General features: G+C 37.0%; 2 protein-coding genes across 3 annotated transcripts in view; one reads left to right on the top strand and one right to left on the bottom strand.

The window, feature by feature from the left end:
- The window catches only part of scb (scab), a 256,100-nt gene that overhangs the window by 201,926 nt on the left and 32,608 nt on the right, over positions 1-21,566 (bottom strand). The window lies entirely within an intron of this gene.
- Positions 6,222-21,566, top strand: part of Fs (Follistatin) — a 161,818-nt gene continuing 146,473 nt past the window's right edge. The window contains exon 1 of one of the 2 annotated variants that reach the window (XM_067775773.1): positions 6,222-6,371. The gene's annotated coding sequence lies outside the window, so the exon portion shown is untranslated. Of the gene's footprint in view, positions 6,463-21,566 lie in introns of both variants that reach the window. The other variant, XM_067775772.1, reaches the window with a different exon arrangement.

Below are 21,566 nucleotides of genomic sequence, written 5' to 3'. Positions count from 1 at the left end.
ATTAACACCTTTCATTTGATACCCATATAGTACAAACAAATTCTAGAGTCACCCCTGGTCCACCTTTATGGCGATATTTCGAAAAGGCGTCCACCTATAGAACTAATGGGGTTTGACTAACCGTCTGCATAGTCGAACTAATGAAAGCCGGTATTCTTATTAAAAAGGAGGTCAAAAATGCCATCATCTTCGTCAGTTGGGAACAAATATATATGTAACTAGAACAGAGGATACTTAAAAGCACAACAAGAAGGAGAATCCCCATCTTCCTAAGTGATTTATACATGCATACATCAGCTAGGTAGTTGATAAATTGAGTCACAACTAGTGAAGAGAGTTAGAAATGGTGAGATGCAATGGCACGTGTTAACTTTGCAACATTGCATTCTCAACATGTTGCGCTGCTACTGCATGCGAATACGCATACAAGCAGAGGCCAACCGGAAGAGCAGTTCCCGCCTAAAAATCATTGCGATTACAAATGTTAGCACCATGTTGCTTCGCGTAGAATTGCTGTTATGCTAATGTGTTAGTGAGCAGTAGTTGTTGCGCTAGTAGGTATTGCTTTTTTGTTGCCAGTGATTCCCTAATGCTTGTAAATATACATAGAAAGGAACGTTCTTAATTATCTTAATATTTTCATCGAAACATAGGGCATAGGGATAGATCCAGCATGAGGCGACTGAAATAATAAGGTCCGCGAACTAGGAAGATATAAGCATTTTCCAGAAGCAAGCTAATTTCCATAATTTTGAGAAATAGTCAGTTCATTATGTTATAAAACGCCCAAAAGTATTTTTTAAATTTGAAGTCTTTTATGTAGTACATACGATATGCATACATACGATAATAACAAAATAACAGCTTGGGACAGGGTGAAATACATACAAACAAATACACGCATTGCGTCGGCATGATGAACACTATAAAGCAGCTATTATTGATTTTCCAGATAAGTCATTTTATATTATAAATAAATCATTTAAACCTTCAGATCTCTAGAAACCCGTTGGTAAAACATGCATAAATTCTTAAAATCACTCTGATCTGAAAAAGCAAACCCTCAGTTAGACAGCTAGAGCCATTAAACTCGCGCAAACGTCTTTGAAATGCTCACGAAAAATTATAAAATATAGAATCTGCACAAATGATTGCTAGATCCACCATTTTGTTTCATTTTATTTTCGGATTTAGTATCACTTTTTATCACTTACTTGATGATTGAGAGGGGAGTTCCACAGAAATCTACAAAGAGACTTCGAAACTTACGAAATGATATGTCTGCCTTCTCTGAGCTCAAAACTATTAACAGATGCTATCGCTTCCAAAGACAGCTGGTTCTATGTGCCGCAGCGACTCAAGATTTTCCCGACCAAGGGCTGTCTTTTCAGTGTAACCCCCCAATAGATGCTATGCTCATTTATTACTGCAAAACTCCTTTTAGATTTGCCAACAAAAAATTGCAATAAATACCAGCCAATGCTTATTAAAAAGTATATATCATCCCGGTTTATAAAAAACCTGTCTCGAGAACAACGATCTGTGTTTAGTTCCAATATTTCGCATGCTTTTCTATAAAGAACTACTCAGGTGGCCTTTTTCTTAGTTCAAGGCAAATTCTGTTTGGTTAAACCCTTATTGTCAGCACATCAACAATTAATCGCTCTCAAAGCATTAGATAACTGAATGGGTGGGTGGGTCAGTTGAGAATCCTTGTAGTCATTTTCCTTGTTCATAACCTCAGAGCGGCAAAGAAATGTGTAGGCGGAAAATCAAAACAACAATATGTGAGACAAAAAAATAACTGGGGGAAATTTTTTTTGTTTCAGGTCTCGTCGAGTAGAGCACGACACGTGTGAGTTATTTTCCAAATACCTTCACTCATAAGCCCATAACTTGGTTGGGTATAAATTGATTTGAGGTGTATAGCGATTTTATAGAGAAGATATATTTGATTTTCCAATGACATACATGAAAGTTAAGAAAAAATAGTTGATATGTGTATGTGATTACCCAAAAAACATAAAAATTTTAAGCCCTTTCCGGGTTTTCGCCAATTTAAAAGTAGCCGGTAACATTACTTCATATAGAGACCATTTTGTAGCTTGGTATGAAACTCCGTTTTTTACCGTAACTGCTCTACTCCCAAAAGTCTATAAGGTAAAAAATATATAACTTTCCACTAATTTGTACTTTTGTCTTATTCGTAATATTATGTAATTGAGGTCCGAAAGAGCTACAGATGAGATGATGGAAAGCTTGTTAGTTTTATAAAATTCTACACATACAATCTTTTGTCCTCCAATATAATTGTGAAACAGCTGAAACTTCTTCAGAAAACTTCTACAAAAAAGTGGTAGACATTGAAGCTTGTGTAATATAAATGGTATATTACGAAAATGTAGATTTTGTTTCAATTATGTGGTTGGGCCAATGTTTCAAATTTGTCTAGTATTTTTGAGGAGAGCTTTAAGGCTGTTTTATTACTTTTTATACTCAGTTGAGCAGAGCTCACAGAGTATATTAAGTTTGATTGGATAACGGTTGGTTGTACATATATAAAGGAATCGAGATAGATATAGACTTCCATATATCAAAATAATCAGGATCGAAAAAAAATTTGATTGAGCCATGTCCGTCCGTCCGTCCGTCCGTTAACACGATAACTTGAGTAAATTTTGAGGTATCTTGATGAAATTTGGCATGTAGGTTCCTGGACACTCATCTCAGATCGCTATTTAAAATGAACGATATCGGACAATAACCACACCCACTTTTTCGATATCGAAAATTTCACAAAAAGTGCGATAATTCATTACCAAATACGGATTAAGCGATGGTACGTGAGTTGAACTTATGACGCAGAATAGAAAACTAGTAAAATTTTGGACAATGGGCGTGGCACCGCCCACTTTTAAAAGAAGGTAATTTAGAAGATTTGCAAGCTGTAATTTGGCAGTCGTTGAAGATATCATGATGAACTTTGGCAGGAACGTTACTGCTATTACTATATGTGAGCACAATAAAAATTAGCAAAATCGGAGAAGGACCACGCCTACTTTTAAAAAAAATTTTTTTTTAAAGTAAAATTTTAACAAAAAATTTAATATCTTTACAGTATATAAGTAAATTATGTCAACATTCAACTCCAGTAATGATATGGTGCAACAAAATACAAAAATAAAAGAAAATTTCAAAATGGGCGTGGCTCCGCCCTTTTTCATTTAATTTGTCTAGGATACTTTTAACGCCATAATTCGAACAAAAACTAACCAATCCTTTTGAAATTTGGTATGGGCATAGATTTTATAACGTTAACTGTTTTCTGTGAAAATGGGCGAAATCGGTTGATGCCACGCCCAGTTTTTATACACAGTCGTCCGTCTGTCCTTCCGCATGGCCGTTAACACGATAACTTGAGCAAAAATCGGCATATCTTTAATGAACTTAGTTCACGTGCTTACTTGAACTCACTTTATCTTGGTATGAAAAATGAACGAAATCCGACTATATCGAAATTACGAAAAATGAAAAAATGCCATAATTTTATACCAAATACGAAAAAAGGGATGAAACATGGTAAGGTAATTGGATTGTTTTATTGACGCGAAATATAACTTTAGAAAAAACTTTATAAAATGGTTGTGACACCTACCATATTAAGTAGAAGAAAATTAAAAAAGTTCTGCAGGGCGAAATAAAAAACCCTTTAAATCTTGGCAGGTACTACATATATAAATAAATTAGCGGTATCCAACAGATGATGTTCTGGGTCACCCTGGTCCACATTTTGGTCAATATCTGGAAAATGCCTTCACATATACAACTACCACCACTCACTTTTAAAACTCTCAATAATACCTTTAATTTGATATTCTAGAGTCACCCCTGGTCCACCTTTATGGCGATATCTCGAAAAGGCGTCCACCTATAGAACTAAGTCCCACGCCCTTTTAAAATACTCATTAAAACCTTTCATTTGATACCCATATCGTACAAACAAAGTCTAGAGTCACCCCTGGTCCACCTTTATTGCGATACCTCGAAAAGGCGTACACCTATAGAACTAAGGCCCACTCCCTTTTAAAATACTCATTAACACCTTTCTTTTGATACCCATATTGTACAAACAAAAACTAGGGTCACCTCTGGTCCACCTTTATGGCGATATCTCGAAACGGCGTCCACCTATGGAACTAAGGATTACTCCCTTTTAAAATACTCATAAACACCTTTCATTTGATACCCATATCGTACAAACGCATTCTAGAGTCACCCCTGGTCCACCTTTATGGCGATATCTCGAAAAGGCGACCACCTATACAACAACCACCACTCCCTTTTAAAACCCTCATTAATACCTTTAATTTGATACCCATATCGTACAAACACATTCTAGAGTCACCCCTGGTCCACCTTTTTGGCGATATTTCGAAACGGCATCCACCTATAGAACTAAGGCCCACTCCCTTTTAAAATACTCATTAACACCATTCGTTTGATGCCCATATTGAACAAACAAATTCTAGGGTCACCCCTGGTCCACCTTTATAGCGATATCTCGAAACGGCGTCCACCTATGGAACTAAGGATTACTCCCTTTTAAAATACTCATTAACACCTTTCATTTGATACCCATATCGTACAAACGCATTCTAGAGTCACCCCTGGTCCACCTTTATGGCGATATCTCGAAAAGGCGACCACCTATACAACAACCACCACTCCCTTTTAAAACCCTCATTAATACCTATAATTTGATACCCATATCGTACAAACACATTCTAGAGTCACCCCTGGTCCACCTTTGTGGCGATATCTCGAAACGGCGTCCACCTATGGAACTAAGGATTACTCCCTTTTAAAATACTCATTAACACCTTTCATTTGATACCCATATCGTACAAACGCATTCTAGAGTCAACCCTGATCCACCTTTATGGCTATATCCGTAAATGGCGTCCACCTATAGAACTATGGCCCACTCCCTCATAAAATACTCTTTAATGCCTTTCATTTGATACACATGTCATACAAACATATTCCAGGTTTTCCCTCGGTTCATTTTCCTACATGGTTATTTTCCCTTATGTTGTCACCATAGCTCTCAACTGAGTATGTAATGTTCGGTTACACCCGAACTTAACCTTCCTTACTTGTTTCAACTTCCTCTTGTGATGGTGTTATGGAAGATCCTGGATTCAAGTCCCAGGAAAATCAACATTAAAAATTTAGAAACAATTTTTTTTTTTAATTTCTGCCATGAAAAGCTTTTCAGTGAAAACTCATCTGCCTTGCGGCCATCCAAGTTCGAGGTCGCCATAAAACATTTAGGTCTAGTCTCGCCGATTTTTAGGGAAAATTAAAAGGAGCACGAAGATAAGCTCGGTCTAGATCTCCTCGGAGGTATACTAGCCAGGTGCATGTGCACCTTTTTTTCTTGTGTAGCTATAAAGACATTCGTTGAAATTTATTGGGATTATTATCGATGATGATGGTAGTTTGCCAGATATCGATCCTGTACCTTCCGGAAAAGTACTAACACTACTATTTCGGAACGATTTGCAAGTCCAAGGATTTTAGTAGCCTTTTAAGGCAGACTTACATATGGCGGGAATATTTTCAGCACTTTAACCCGCTGGGGTTTTGTGCCTTCTTTAGTGAGCCTATTGTGTATTGGCAAATCTACCACTTTGGTATTAGAAGTCACTGTGATCTATGCATTTGAATTTTGTGAGGAAACTTTGTCTGCTGCTCGAAATTCATGGATTTGAAACATAAGAGTTCCATTATAGGTCCCATGCGACACTTCTGGTAAATACATATACCTTGGGGACCGCTGAGCATACTACAAATAAATCTCTCTGGTCAACACACACACACACCCGTATCAATGAGCACATGCATATTTGAACATGTGAGCAACCTTGTCCACCAACAACCAAAGCAACAGTAATAGCCAACAGCAACATGACAACAACAAAAACAGGAAACACAGCGAAATCAAACAAACAACGGTGACAATAACCAACAACAAGTTGCTGTTGCTGCACGTTCGTAACGCTGCCGGTCGCTGGTCGTTGAATGGTCGTCAATAAGAAACAAAACGCAAGACGACAACGGTCGCGCACAAACAAAGTTGGCAATTTATTTGCCTTCTTTACTTTACCTAAATGTGAATTTCGGTTTTGAAAATTCAGTTGGTGTTCGACCAGCAGATGCAACGCACGGTTAACAGCGGAACAAAAACGAACAAAATAAATAATAAACAATAAAATAAGTGAATTTGTTAATACCAAATAGAATAAGGCTTACTTAAGCTGTCAAAAAAACTTAAACTAAAAAAGCGTTTTAGTGTAAAGAACTATTTGGTAAAAAAAATTTTTTTTTTGGAATTTCATACAACGAAGTTAGTTGAATTTAAGCCAAAAGTAGTGTTTTGACGTGATTGATTTGCTTAAGGTGTGAAATTTATTTTTGTATTTTTTTTTAACAAAAATGATGTGCAAGAGTGTGAATTTGTTTTTATCGCTTTATTGGTTTTGTGAAAAATTTGCTTTGATGGTGTTGACACTTCAAGTATTCAAATTTTGCCTTTTAACAACGTTGCAGTCATGTTTTTATTTGTTTTTTTAATGCTTTTTGTGCGGTTTTGTTTTTTTCTGCACTTCCGTTTCAAGTGAGCATAAAATTGCGGTAAATTGTTGCATGCAACTAATTAACAATTTTTTAATGACACAACAAATTATATTGATGTGCATTAAAAAATTGTATTTTACGTCTGCTTTTACCAAAAAATAAATAAATAAATAAAAATGAAAAAAGGTGCATAGGTACGCTGACGTGTTTATATTTATATTTACTACTAAGTAAAATCGTTAAAGAAAAAATAACCAAGTTTTGTTAATTAATTTTAAATGAAAACAGCCAAGTTCAAGTAAGCGTAACAACGTACTTAGGTTGAAGGTAGAGTGGAAGCGAGGAGCGTTGCTGTAATAAAAAATAAAGAAATTTATGAAAAATATTTTCCATGGACGCTTCTTTGCAAAAGCGAATTAATGTCAGAACTTCTTATGGACGCCACCACCGAACTTTGGAATAATAAGTAAGGAAGGCTAATTTCGGGTGTAACCGAACATTACATATTCAGCTGAGAGCTTTGGAGACAAAATAAGAGAAAATCACCATGTAGGAAAATGAACCCAGGGTAACCCTGGAATGTGTTTGTATGACATGGGTATCAAATGGAAGGTATTAAAGAGTATTTTAAAAGGGATTGGCCATAGTTCTATATGTGGACACCTTTTGAGATATCTCCATAAAGGTGGACTAGGGGTGACTCTAGAATCCGTTTGTATGATATGGATATCAAATGAAAGGTGTTAATGAATATTTAAAAGGGAGTGGGCCTTAGTTCTATAGGTGGACGCCTTTTCCAGATATCGCCATAAAGGTGAACCAGGGGTGACTCTATAATATGTTTGTACGATATGGGAATCAAATGAAAGGTGTTAATGAGTATTTTAAAAGGGAGTGGGCCTTCGTTCTATAGGTGGACGCCTTTTCGAGATATCGCCATAAAGGTGAACCAGGAGTGACCTTAGAATGCGTTTGTATTATATGGGTATCAAATGAAAGGTGGTATGGATTTTTAAAAGGGAGTGAACCTTAGTTTTATAGTACGCCTTTTCGATTATGAGTATCAAATTAAAGGTATTAATGAGGGTTTTAAAAGGGAGTGGCCCTTAGTTGTATATGTGAAGGCGTTTTCGAGATATCGACCAAAATGTGGACCAGGGTGATCTGGAACATCATCTGTCGGGTACCGCTAATTTATTTATATATGTAATAACACGAACAGTATTCCTGCCAAGATTCCAAGGGCTTTTGATTTCGCCTTGCAGAACTTTTTCATTTTCTTCTACTTAATATAGTAGGTGTCGCACCGATTTTACAAAGGTTTTTCTAAAGTTATATTTCGCGTCAACAAACCAATCAAATTACCATGTTTTATTCCTTTTTTCGTATTTGGTATAGAATGATGGCATTTTTTTAATTTTTCGTAATTTTCGATATCGAAAAAGTGGACGTGGTCATAGTCGTATTTCGGCCATTTTTTATACCAAGATAAAGTGAGTTAAGATAAGTACGTGAACTGAGTTTAGTAAAGATATAGCGATTTTTGCTCAAGTTATCGTGTTATCGGCCGAGCGGAGGTACAGACGGTCGACTGTGTATAAAAACTGGGCGTGGCTTTAACCGATTTCACCCATTTTGACAGAAAACAGTTATCGTCGTAGACTCTATGCCCCTACCAACAAGGATTGGTAAATTTGTGTTCGACTTATGGCATTAAAAGTATTCTAGACAAATTAAAAGAAAAAGGGCGGAGCCACGCTCATTTTGAAATTTTCTTTTATTTTTGTATTTTGTTGCACCATATAATTACTGGAGTTAAATGTTGTCATAGTTTACTTATATGTGACCTGGAATCATGAAACGACCCTATTGTGCGAAAATAGCGTTCTTCACTTTTTGAGTATTTCTTATAGGAAATTGAACTCTCTTTCCAATGGAATAAACCGCAGTGTTTTATATTTCTTAGTTTTTTCACAAATCGCATTTAAACCAAATCGGACCACAAATACGATTTTTTGAAATATTTCGATCCATGCGCCACATATCGGAGTTTCTTTCTCTTATTATTGCATTGCCATCGGGTTCTGAACTATATTCCAAGTTTGAAGCTTGTAGCTATCGGGAAGTTGCTTTAATGTTAATTACAAAATTTTTTCACAACGGCCGGCCGCTAAACAGAGTCAAGCTAAACAAAAATTTTAAACGCGTTTTTCTCGAAAACTTGTTTTCGCACAATAGGGTCGTTTCGTGATTGCAGGTGACATATACTGTAAAGATATTAAATTTTTTGTTAAAATTTAACTTTAAAAAAAAAAAAATTTTAAGTGGGCGTGTTCTTCATCCGATTTTGCAAATTTTTATTTAGCACACAATAGGAATAGGTTCCTGCCAAATTTCATCATGATATCTTCAAGGACTGCCGAATTACAGCTTGCAAAACTTTTTAATTACCTTATTTTAAAAGTGGGCGGTGCCACGCCCACTAATTTTGTGTTCTACGTCATAAGGTCAACCCACCTACCAAGTTTCATTGCTTTATCCGTCTTTGGTAATGAATGATCGCACTTCTTCGGTTGTTCGAAATTTTCGATATCGAAAAAGTGGGCGCGGTTATACTCCGAAATCGCTCATTTTAAACAGCGATCTGAGATGAGTGCCCAGGAACCCACATACCAAATTTCATCAAGATACCTCAAAAAGTACTCAAGATATCGTGTTAACGGACAGACGGACTGACGAACATGGCTCAATCACATTTTTTTCGATACTGATGATTTTGATATATGGAAGTCTATATCTATCTCGATTCCCTTATACCTGTACAACCAATCAATCAAAGTTAATATACTCTGTGTGCAAAGCATACATAAATAAACATTAAATGTTGTACTGATCGTCTGAAATAATGTTTATGAGCATGCACCTGTTTATATAGGGAGGCAGTGGTCTAACAAAATGGAGGGGTAGGAGGGCAAATTGAATGAATTTACGTTGAATTCTTTCAATTCTTGCAGAGCGTGTGGTGTAGATGTGATTCCATATGACAGAGGCGTACTCTAATTTAGATCGCAAAAATTATACAATTGGGTCTTTAAAATCCTTCGCATAACGCTGTAAAAAAGCTTAATTAGCATACGCTTTTGGTATAATATAGCTACCATGGTTAACGAAATTGAGCGTAGACTCTAAAATGACACCAAGATCACGAAATTCTTTGACCGAGGCAAGCCAACTTCATTGATGAAAATAACAAATAAGCTTGGACCGAGAATACTACCTTGTGGCACCCCAGAGGTTGCCAAGAACTCATAGGACCTCATATTCTCGATTGCAACAAATAACGTTCTATTTGTCAGATATGACTGTAACCATGACAGAAAGGTTGAATGGAAACTTATGTATTCAAGTTTTCGCAGAAGTATTTTGTGGGAAACTCTATCAAAGGCCTTAGAGAAATATAATCGACTAAATATAATCAACTTGATACCCATCCTTAAACGCGGAAACACAGAATTGAGAAAAAACTGCTAGATTTGTCACTGTTGAACGACAAGAAACAGACTCAATTTTTCGTTAATAGCAAATGCCAACTTCTCCTTTACTACTTTCTCAAGAAGTTTTGAACTTCGCTTTTTTTCCAGACTTGAAGAGTGAAGTAATAGAAGCCAATTTCCATCGAATAATGAAAACGCCAATAGACAATGACATATTAAAGGTATGGCACAACGGCATGCAAAGCGGTTTTTTAACCAAAAACGAGGACAGCCCATTAAAATCTTTTTTTAAAGAGGATTGTAGCGACGAGATCCCATTAATAATATCTAATGCCTAAGGAAATGGCTGCATCAGAACAAATATATTATTACAAATATTGCGAACATTTTTCCAAAGAGCTTTTCTTCAACATAAACTTGCATTTTGGCAATAGGAAGTATGTTTAAAGACTCCTATTTATCGGTTTCGTTGAATTTATTTTCCAAAAGCTGAGCATTTGCACAAATCAAGGAAATATTAAATTAAAAGAGAATATGTCCGACAATGGAATAGCTGGAAAGTCGCGGTTGGCACCTGTTTATAGTTCAAGAGGTCGCATAGTATTAAAAAACAAAAAGTTCGCCTGGCGGTGCCACAGTAACGAGGGATGCCTCTCTGCATGCAACCTCTCTTAACTTTGACTATAGAGAAGGGCTGACGGCGACTTGCCCTTTTTTACAGTCTGGCCATGGAACTCGCCCTTGAAATAATATATTCTAGGTCAAAATTACAAACTTTCTTTAACCGGTTGTTGGTTTACAATTAAGACTCCGTTGAGAAATCGTGCAATTAGTTTAGGAAGTAAAGCTTCACATTACACCACCATATAAAAAAAAAATGTCGGATCGGACTGAATTCGAATCTGCTACCACAAAAATCAAACCAAAGAGTTCTTTGGTAATTGAACTTTTTTGAGCCTACAACGGAACCGGGACCCGCTAGGCCTACCATCCTTATACCAAATTCGGATTAAGCGCACTAAAACTTATCTGAATACGTATCTGGTGCTACCAGATCACACAATTTTTTTTATTTAAAGTCTTGCTGCTACAGGGACTAGTGGTTTACACATTATTTGTTAATGCTTATGTATTTAAAGAAAGGTCTTTGCTTCAAAATCTTGCGGATTGCGGCCGCTATTAATGGTTTTGGTAATATTCATTATTCTGATGGCACATTGTTTTAACGATTAGCATCAATGCTGGCCTTTTTTTGATCACAATCCAGTTATTTCGTATTTTTTTAAGAGCTACAATTTCCGAAATGCGAACAGCAGCAATCCCAACCACCACACCGTACCCCGCCTGCTGGCCCTCACACCATTCGCCCCACACAACTATAGGACTGCGAATTCGAACACATACCTTCGTCGACGTCACTTTATAGTTGTAGCTCCGAAGGCTTGCTGACGTATGTTTTTGCCGCGCTATGCTGCCAAGCTACACCACGGAAACGGCTTGAAACGTTAGAGAGTAACTATTCGGCCAAGGATGCCGCCCTCGAAATCATAAGCTGACTATGTGGATATCATTGCGTGACTCATGCGCAAAGCGCCATCTATTTGACGTTCTTCGGATATATGTATATGTAGTAAAAGCAGCTGGAACGTTTTGGAACTCCCACTGTCAACTTGTTCCAGGCATATTTGCTCTTATAATATTTACTAGCTTATTCCCGTCGAACCCACGTTTCTATAAAAATATGCAAAATAAATAACACAAATTTTAAAGATATTTTAAGGATGTGTATTTTCGAATTTAGGTACTGCTGAAATCATAGGATATACAATATTTTTAGTAAATTATTTGGAGTATAAATAAAAGGATTTTTTGATGAGCCAACTCTGGAGTAGGCTACCTATAATTGGCCATTGGTGAGACATGAGTTGGTAAGATTGACTCCTACTACAGCTAATGACTGTCCTTGAGCTTTATTGATAGACATTGCGAAAGCCAACCTAATAGGAAATTTGAGGCGGTTGATATGAAAACTTTGTAGTTTTCGAAATTTCCTATCAAATCATTACTTCAATGGCTTTGGAAGTTAAGAAACTCAACCGGACAATGCACAGCTTGCGATTCTTCCACGCCTGTGTCAATGGATTGATAAGTAGTATCGTTTGTTCTAAGTTTATATAGATATAGAAGATTTAGGTAGACTGAAATTAACAAAAAAATTTTAACGGCGGCAGATTACTAAACGTCCAAACGGAATAACGACCAAACTCAAGTCTGTAGTTAAACTTTATCTATTAAAATAACCTAAGTTTGTACGGCAGCCATAGTTCTCAAAAATCCCATTTGTACGGAAGGTCCCACGCCTGGTTTTCTCCAATTCCACATTTTACTGGAGGTGTTAGGACTTAACGTCATATAGCTCCTTACCAATTTTTATTATCCTACCATACCTACATCCAGAGATATAAGGTATGATATATTCCATTTGCATGGGAGGTGCCACGGACCCTTCTCCCTCACCCCACATTTTCTTGGTGTTGTTGGGGATTGACCTCATATAACTTCTTACTGAATTTCAATGTTCTAGCATGAATACCTTCAGAGTTATGCAGTATCAAAGATTCCATTTGTATGGCAGGTGCCACGCTCCTTTTATATATCGAAATTATATGTTATATTTATTATATGACCATCCCTGGAAGGTTTCAAGTGGGATGTCCAAATTTGGTTGTGATCGGACGATCCGTTTATGACGCAACCCGATCTATACCTACATACATACATACATACATACATAATTTGAATTTTATATTGTAACGAATTTGCTGCAAATCTTCTTATTTGCAATCCTCTGCTAAGTTCGAATCACTAAACTGTTGAATAAATAACTCCAATATTGAAGAATGGAAAAATGGCCTTTATTAAAGTACTTCACAATCACACGTATACTTTGCTACTCGCTGGCTTAATAACCAAACTGATTGATAACTCAAATGAAACTCTACTATTGGCCGCCAGATCGCGTGCTTAATCAAACTGATTGATAGCTCAACTCAAACTGAATTACTTCTTACTCGCCTGCCCCGCTTTTATAGTTTACGCTGCATACTTCTAGGCTCTTTGATTTCCAGAAGTTCCTAGTTAGTTTCGGCTACAAAATCGCCAGCCACAACTACGTGCACAAATTATTGCTCTCTCTTGTCACAACTCAGATAAGATATATGCATGTGTTTGTGCATTGCCGCTCCGCTGCTCGTATACGTACATATGTGTATACGCAATTATTTATTCGTTTATGTAGATACATAATGATTGAATTATTGATGTGAATTCACGTAACTGCTTAACATCGCTTAGAGACGATAGCATCGCTTAGTGCTGCTAACATTCGTTACACTGCCCTCCACCTAAGTCTGATCGTCCCGATCAGACAAATCTCTCAATCTAAACGCTGCTAGCATCGCCAAATGTACCACTCTTCTATTTCGTGATTTCCCAATTGCTTGTATGCGGTAGATGACATCACTAATCGTCTTCACAACTCTGTACGGGCCTTCCCAACTGCACCGATATTTGGATGGAACACCTTTCCGCCGATGAGGGTTGTATAGCAGTACCAAATCTCCCTCCCGGAAACCATCCGAATTATTTTTCTTGTCGAACCTGTGTTCCATTTTACTACTCATTATTCTGGATCGTTCTCTCGCATTCTGTTGCTTGGCCAATGAAGAACTACTTTGTAGAGCTTGTTCTTGACGGATTGGCTTCACATACTCAGTATCGTTCCGACGTTTCCCAACAGTAGTGCGCGCTGGCTTGAAACCACCCTTGCATTCTTTCTGGAAGATTATTTCAGTCGTTTTAGTGCGTCCATTAGTGTTTGTCAATGCCAGTGTTTTTCTCGCAGGTACTTTTGATTTCGCTTTATTTGGCCCATTCAATCCATCAACCTTTGCTCGATCTACTTTCCTTGACTTTCGTGGTCTCTGTCGAATCTCCTCCAGCAGCACTCGCTTACCGCTGAACCCTTTTTCCAAACTGAAGTTAAGTGGCACATCTTGGTTCTCATAATGCATCGCCCTTTTCTGCATATCGATCTTGATGTCATGGTCAACCAAGAAATCCACTCCCAATATAACTTCATCGACAATCTCCGCCACAACGAATTTGTGTAAAACCATGACCTTCCCAATTAAGACTTCACATATTACTTCTCCCTGGACTTGATTATACTCGCCAGTGACCGTACGCAACCTTGCTCCAGGTAACCGCTTTACTTTCCTGTTAACCAAATCAGATCGGATCAAGGAATGAGATGCGCCCGTATCTACAGTCAGTACACGCTCCTTGCCATCCACATTCCCTCTGACGGTAAGACTGCTTGATTTCCTTCCAATTTGCGACACAGATATCACAGGACATTCAATAGCCGGGGCAAGTTTTCGTCCTTTACATCCGACACGCTCTTGCTCATTTCCGCCAGCTTTGCGTTTACGGCCACCCACATTGTTGGAACTGTTAGGGTTGGTGTTGCAATAACGCGCAATATGCCCTGGCTTTCCACACTTAAAGCATTTGACTGCATCATTATTCTTCTGCTGCGTACCCTTCAATGCTTCCAAAATTGCGTCTGCCCAGTCTGGCTTTTCCACTTCCACGCGATGAGCTTTGTACGCTGGCTTACTCAAAAGTGAGACTGTTTCCTGAGTCAATGCATGCGATACCGTTTCAGCAAACGTTAGCTTTGGATTCGCATATGTAGCCCGCTTCGTTTCCACATTTCGTATGCCATTTATGAAGCTCTGAATTTTTACCCTTTCAGTGTATTCCACGGGTGCGTCCGCATTTGCAAGATGAGCCAATCTTTCAATATCTGAAGCAAACTCCTGCAATGTCGCATTTGCTTTTTGGTAGCGGTTTTGCAACTCAATTTGGAATATCTGTTTCCTATGCTCGCTTCCGTAACGTCTCTCTAAAGTGCTCATCAATGTTTCGTAGTGGTTCCGCTCGTACTCTGGGATGCCACGCGTGGTGCCACGAACAGAGCTGCAACTTTATCTTCAGCATTCCATTGGTTCACTGCTGCGGTCTTCTCAAACTGTAGCTTAAAGACCTGGAAAGGAACAGAACCGTCAAAGGATGGTGTTTTTACCTTTGGATTACTAGTTGAAACTGCTGGGCGATTTAGTCGCAACTGCTCGATACGTCCTCTCAAAGCATCCACCTCGGCCTCGATTTTTTCTTTAAACTGTAAAATTTTTGTATCTTGCGCCTCCAACTTCGAGGAAATACGTCCTTCTTGCTCTTCCAGTTGAGCAGAGATCTGCGATGATATCTGTGCTGAAATTTGAGCCGACATTTCGGATATCCGTGCCTCTTGTGCTTCCATCTTCGATGTAATCTGTGTCGGCATTTCTGACATACGCGTTTCTTGTGATTCCATCTGGGATACCATATACGTCTTCTGTTCTTCTAGTTGAGATGACAGTTGAGATGTTATATCTGTCCTTTGCGATTCCAGTTGAGAAGCCATTGTCGATGTTTGAGCAGATATTGCAGCCAAAATCATGTTCAAGTCTGTGTTCGCCATTGTCTGCGGTGTTTCTTCCATTTTTGTTATTTCCTCGCCATCAAGATGAAAGTCATACTCTTCCACATCAATTCCTTTTCCTTCCATTGCCTCTCGTAGCCGTGCCTGAAGTTCAAGTTTAACGCCGCTTGTATTCAATCCACGGTTCTCCAACTCCTTCTTTAGTTGCTGGATCTTCAATTCACTGAACTTTGCCATGTCCTTGTTGTCCTCTAGAATTTATTCAACAATTCCTCTTCTGACACCAATTGTAACGAATTTGCTGCAAATCCTCTTATTTGCAATCCTCTGCTAAGTTCGAATCACTAAACTGTTGAATAAATAACTCCAATATTGAAGAATGGAAAAATGGCCTTTATTAAAGTACTTCACAATCACACGTATACTTTGCTACTCGCTGGCTTAATAACCAAACTGATTGATAACTCAAATGAAACTCTACTATTGGCCGCCAGATCGCGTGCTTAATCAAACTGATTGATAGCTCAACTCAAACTGAATTACTTCTTACTCGCCTGCCCCGCTTTTATAGTTTACGCTGCATAGTTCTAGGCTTTTTGATTTCCTAGTTCCTAGTTAGTTTCGCCTCCAAAATCGCCAGCCACAACTACGTGCACAAATTATTGCTCTCTCTTGTCACAACTCAGATAAGATATATGCATGTGTTTGTGCATTGCCGCTCCGCTGCTCGTATACGTACATATGTGTATACGCAATTATTTATTCGTTTATGTAGATACATAATGATTGAATTATTGATGTGAATTCACGTAACTGCTTAACATCGCTTAGAGACGATAGCATCGCTTAGTGCTGCTAACATATATATAGATAAATATAAATTTCAATTAAAAAATCCTTTGGTTTTTCAATAACTATGTTTTTGTTCGAATTACTATGGTTTTATATATGTTTTTATTTTCAATTTTTTTGCATTTGTTTCTACTGGCTCCACAACTTTTCTTGCAAATTTAGTGCATCAAAATATTATTTTTAAAAATACTCATACGGTTTCACGTTTTTTTTCTGGGGTTTTCTATTGCTTTGCTTTTGAAATGTTTTGATTAGATGCTTTCCCACATAGTGCTTAAGATGTGAATTTGAAAATAAATAAAACGTGTATTTCCAAATGACGTGAAAAATTAAATTTGTTTATTTTCATTGAAACGCCCCTGGGCGTTATTTCCTAAACAAAAAAAAAGAAATAATGCCCGCGGGAACTATTTCCTATTCTTGACGAGCGTTATTTCCTTTTCAATTGGAAATTACACCCGCGGGCGCTATTTTGCTTGTTTTTTTATTCCAAATTTGAATTTTTTTTTGTGAATTGAATAAATACAAGGAGTTTGATGAAAAATGTTCTTTTTCATTTGTTAGTACTAACAACAACATCTGTATTCGGGGAAAGTAAACAAATAAATTACTTAATTATACAACAATACCTAAATTTCAACAAATTCAAATAGCGATTATTTCCTTTTCTCGACTGGCGTTAAAAATTAAAAAAAAAAACAAGTAAAGAAGGTTAAGTTCGGGTGTAACCGAACATTACATACTCAGTTGAGAGCTATGGTGACAACATAAGGGAAAATAACCATGTAGGAAAATGAACCGAGGGAAACCCTGGAATGTGTATTAAATGAAAGGCATTAAAGAGTATTTTATAAGGGAGTGGGCCATAGTTCTATAGGTGAACGCCATTTAGGGATATAGCCATAAAGGTGGATCAGGGTTGACTCTAGAATGCGTTTGTACGATATGGGTATCAAATGAAAGGTGTTAATGAGTATTTTAAAGGGAGTGATCCTTAGTTCCGTAGGTGGACGCCGTTTCGAGATATCGCCATAAAGGTGGATCAGGGGTGACTCTAGAATGCGTTTGTACAATATGGGTATCAAACGAAAGGTGTTAATGAGTATTTTAAAAGGGAGTGGGCCTTAGTTCTATAGGTGGAAGCCGTTCCGAAATATCGCCATAAAGGTGGACCAGGGGTGACACCAGAATGTGTTTGTACGATATTGGTATCAAATTAAAGGTATTAATGAGGGTTTTAAAAGGGAGTGAGGGTAGTTGTATATGTGAAGGCGTTTTACAGATATCGACCAAAATGTGGACCAGGGTGACCCAGAACATCATCTGTTGGATATAGCTAATTTATTTATATATGTAATACCTGCCAAGTTTTCAAGGGTTTTTTATTTCGCACTGCAGAACTTTTTCATTTTCTTCTACTTAATATGGTGGGTGTCACAACCATTTTACAAAGTTTTTTCTAAAGTTATATTTCGCGTCAATAAACCAATCCAATTACCATGTTTCATCCCTTTTTTCGTATTTGGTATAGAATTATGGCATTATTTTCATTTTTCGTAATTTTCGATATCGAAAAAGTGGGCGTGGTCATAGTCGGATTTCGTTCATTTTTTATGCCAAGATAAAGTGAGTTCAGATAAGTATGTGAACTAAGTTCAGTAAAGATATGTCGATTTTTGCTCAAGTTATCGTGTTAAGGACCATGCGGAAGGACAGACGGACGACTGTGTATAAAAACTGGGCGTGGCTTCAACCGATTTCGCCCATTTTCACAGAAAACAGTTAGCGTCGTAAAATCTATGCCCCCACCAAATTTTAAAAGGATTGGTAAATTTATGTTCGACTTATGGCATTAAAAGTATCCTAGACAAATTAAATGAAAAAGGGCGGAGCCACGCCCATTTTGAAATTTTCTTTTATTTTTGTATTTTGTTGCACCATATCGTTACTGGAGTTGAATGTTGACATAACTTACTTATATACTGTAAAGATATTAAATTTTTTGTTAAAATTTTACCTAAAAAAAATTTTTTTTTTTTAAGTGGGCGTGGTGTTTCTCCGATTTTGCTAATTTTTATTAGGCGTACATATAGTAATAGGAGTAACGTTCCTGCCAAATTTCATCACGATATCTTCAACGACTGCCAAATTACAGCTTTCAAAAATTTTAAATTACCTTATTTTAAAACTGGGCGGTGCCACGCCCATTGCCCAAAATTTTACTAATTTTCTATTCTGTGTCATAAGTTCAAACTACCTACAAAGTTTCATCGCTTTATCTGTCTTTGGTAATGAATTATCGCGCTTTTTCGGTTTTTCGAAAATTTCGATATCGAAAAAGTGGGCGTGGTTATAGTCCGATATCGTTCATTTTAAACAGCGATCTGAGATGAGTGCTCAGGAACCTACGTACCAAATTTCATCAAGATACCTCAAAATTTACTCAAGTTAACGGACGGACGGATGGACGGACGGATGGACGGACGGACGGACGTACGGACGGACATGGCTCAATCAATTTTTTTTTCGGTCCTGATGATTTTGATATATGGAAGTCTATATCTTACTCGATTCCTTTATACCTATACAACCAACCGTTATCCAATCAAACTTAATATACTCTGTGAGCTCTGCTCAACTGAATATAATTAAGAAATAACTAATGTTATAATGTTTATTCTGTTTTTTATTTTATTGTAAATTTATTTGTTTGATATTGTTTTATTTTATTTTATTATTTTAGTTTATTCTACTATTGTTATATTTTAACATTTTTTATTTTGTATTATTGGAATTTATTTTTTGTTTCCATTTTATTCCAATGTGAGCATGGAAATGTTTATAATTAGTTATAAATGGTAATAGGGAAGTAGGTATAGACTTGTGGAAATGACTTTAAGGAAATAACGCCCGCAGGTGATTTCCTTTTTGAAAAAGAAATAAAACCCGTAATTGCTATTTCTTTATTGTTGGGAACTTACTAACGTTCCTTCCTCGAGCGTTATTGCACTGCACCGCGTTTTATGTACATAAAACAAAAACTAGCTAGATTAGCTTGTTTCAGTCGAAAATTTATTTTAAATTTTAAATTCTATTTCGTTAGTTTTATATATTTTATTTTTATATAAAATTGGATATGTTTGGAAGGTACAATATAACTAGCAGCCCCGGCAGTCGTTGTTCTGCCATTACTTTGGTTTAGCTGCGTAACTTTTAATAAGTTTTTACCTCTTACTCTCCCTCTCTCGCGTTTTTATTTAGCTCTTAATTTACTCCTCTCTCTGCGTCTCTCTCTCTCTCCGTCTTTACCATCCCTTCTCTCCTCTCTAGCTCCCTCTCATTCTCCCTCCTCCGCTGCATCTATCCCTACCTCTCTATTCTCGTCTAACTCTATCTCTTTATCAGTCCCTTTTCCTTCACTTGTTTTTCTTCTATCTAGTTCTTTTTATTCTTCTCTATCCCGTATTCCCAGTCCCAGTGCCATTCTCACTCCCAGTCCCAGAGGGCTGTATGTACATATTTATGAATGCTGGTTCATAAAAAAATAAAACAAAAAATTTTGTCTAAAAAAGCCGTTTCGGAATTCACACATATCTTAATTAGTTACGACTTCTAGTGACGGAAATATTTTATGAAAATTAGCTTACAATAAATTAATGTTGAAATCTGTAAAAATTAAAATAATTAAAATTTCAAATAATAACAATAACAGAAAAAATTGGCACGAGCATAGTCGTATACAAAGTGAATTTAACAACGTGTGATATACAGTTGTAATGATTCTCTTGTAAGGGGCTATTATGTGAAAAAAATGTAAACAAATGAATTAACCCTATGTGGTGCATGTAGCATTTTATTACTTCTGTATGGTATTTTCTTTAATTGTGCCCAATTTGAAGGACACGGTTCAATTGGAATGGGAACAGCTTCTGAATACAACCGAGCACGCTTGTAAATACTCAGATCTGATGGACAGCTGATGAAATCACTATCCTAAAATTATTTTCGAAAAGGCGAGATGAATTTGTTAAAACAACCCCTTAGCAACCCCGCAATAAAAAGCTATATGCCTTACAGCTTTCGCAACTCAGCTGTAAACCTTACCTACTCGAGGGGAATCATGTTATAAATATGAAAGTATCCTACAAATATTAACAGGCCTGTCTCTGGTGACCCCAATTTCCTCGTGGAACTAGAGGTGGATGGCGGGATTGCATAGAAGGTTCAATGAGGTCATATTAAATCGTTCCAGTATGTTCGGGCTTGTACCTTAATGGTGCTTGTTACCGGAACGTACTGGATCCACTTATGTTCGGAAAAGAACTATAAATATCGTCAACACTCCCTAAAACCTTCGGGGAGTGTCTTCAGCGCTACAAACAATAAAAATAACATGGATTTGTAAGCTGCGAAATATTATATTTGTATATGTACCTTACTATTCTTGGTGGGTTCTTATCGCAAATGCTGGTGTTTTATTTTAAAAAAAAGCTTTATTTCACAAAATCAAAATTGAAGAATTTTTTTCTTTTAGAAATTTTAAATAAATAAATGATTGATTTAAATAATGAATTATAAATGATAACCTCCAAAAAGACTTTAGGCCGAGCTTCTCTTACAATATGCGCCGTGCTTCTTTTAATTTTCCCTACAAATTGGCGGGAGGGTACCTACTAGACAGATGAGTTTTCGCCGCTTTTGATGGCAGGATACCTCTGGAGTGCATGCCAAACACTGCCGAGGGGCGCACCCGCTTAAAAGAATTGTCTTCTAATTGAAGAACCTTATTTCTAAAATTTTGATGGTGTGGTAGGCGGAGCAAGCTACCAGCACAACACGGCGGCCGGTTCTATCACATTTTGTTAAATGCACTTTGGTCCTATAATCCAACAGAAAAAATTAACACCCACAAATGGGACGTGACGGACAAATTTATGCATTGAAAACTTATAGAATATTATATTAGCCATTTACTCGTTAAAATGAAAAAAAAAAAAAAAATTATTATAAACTAAAATAGAAATGAGACCGTG

Source organism: Eurosta solidaginis, chromosome 3 (genome assembly GCF_040869045.1).
Source record: "Eurosta solidaginis isolate ZX-2024a chromosome 3, ASM4086904v1, whole genome shotgun sequence".
Lineage (NCBI taxonomy): Eukaryota > Metazoa > Arthropoda > Insecta > Diptera > Tephritidae > Eurosta > Eurosta solidaginis.
Note: the sequence above shows the minus strand (reverse complement) of the source record. Positions and strands in the feature narration are given on the sequence as shown.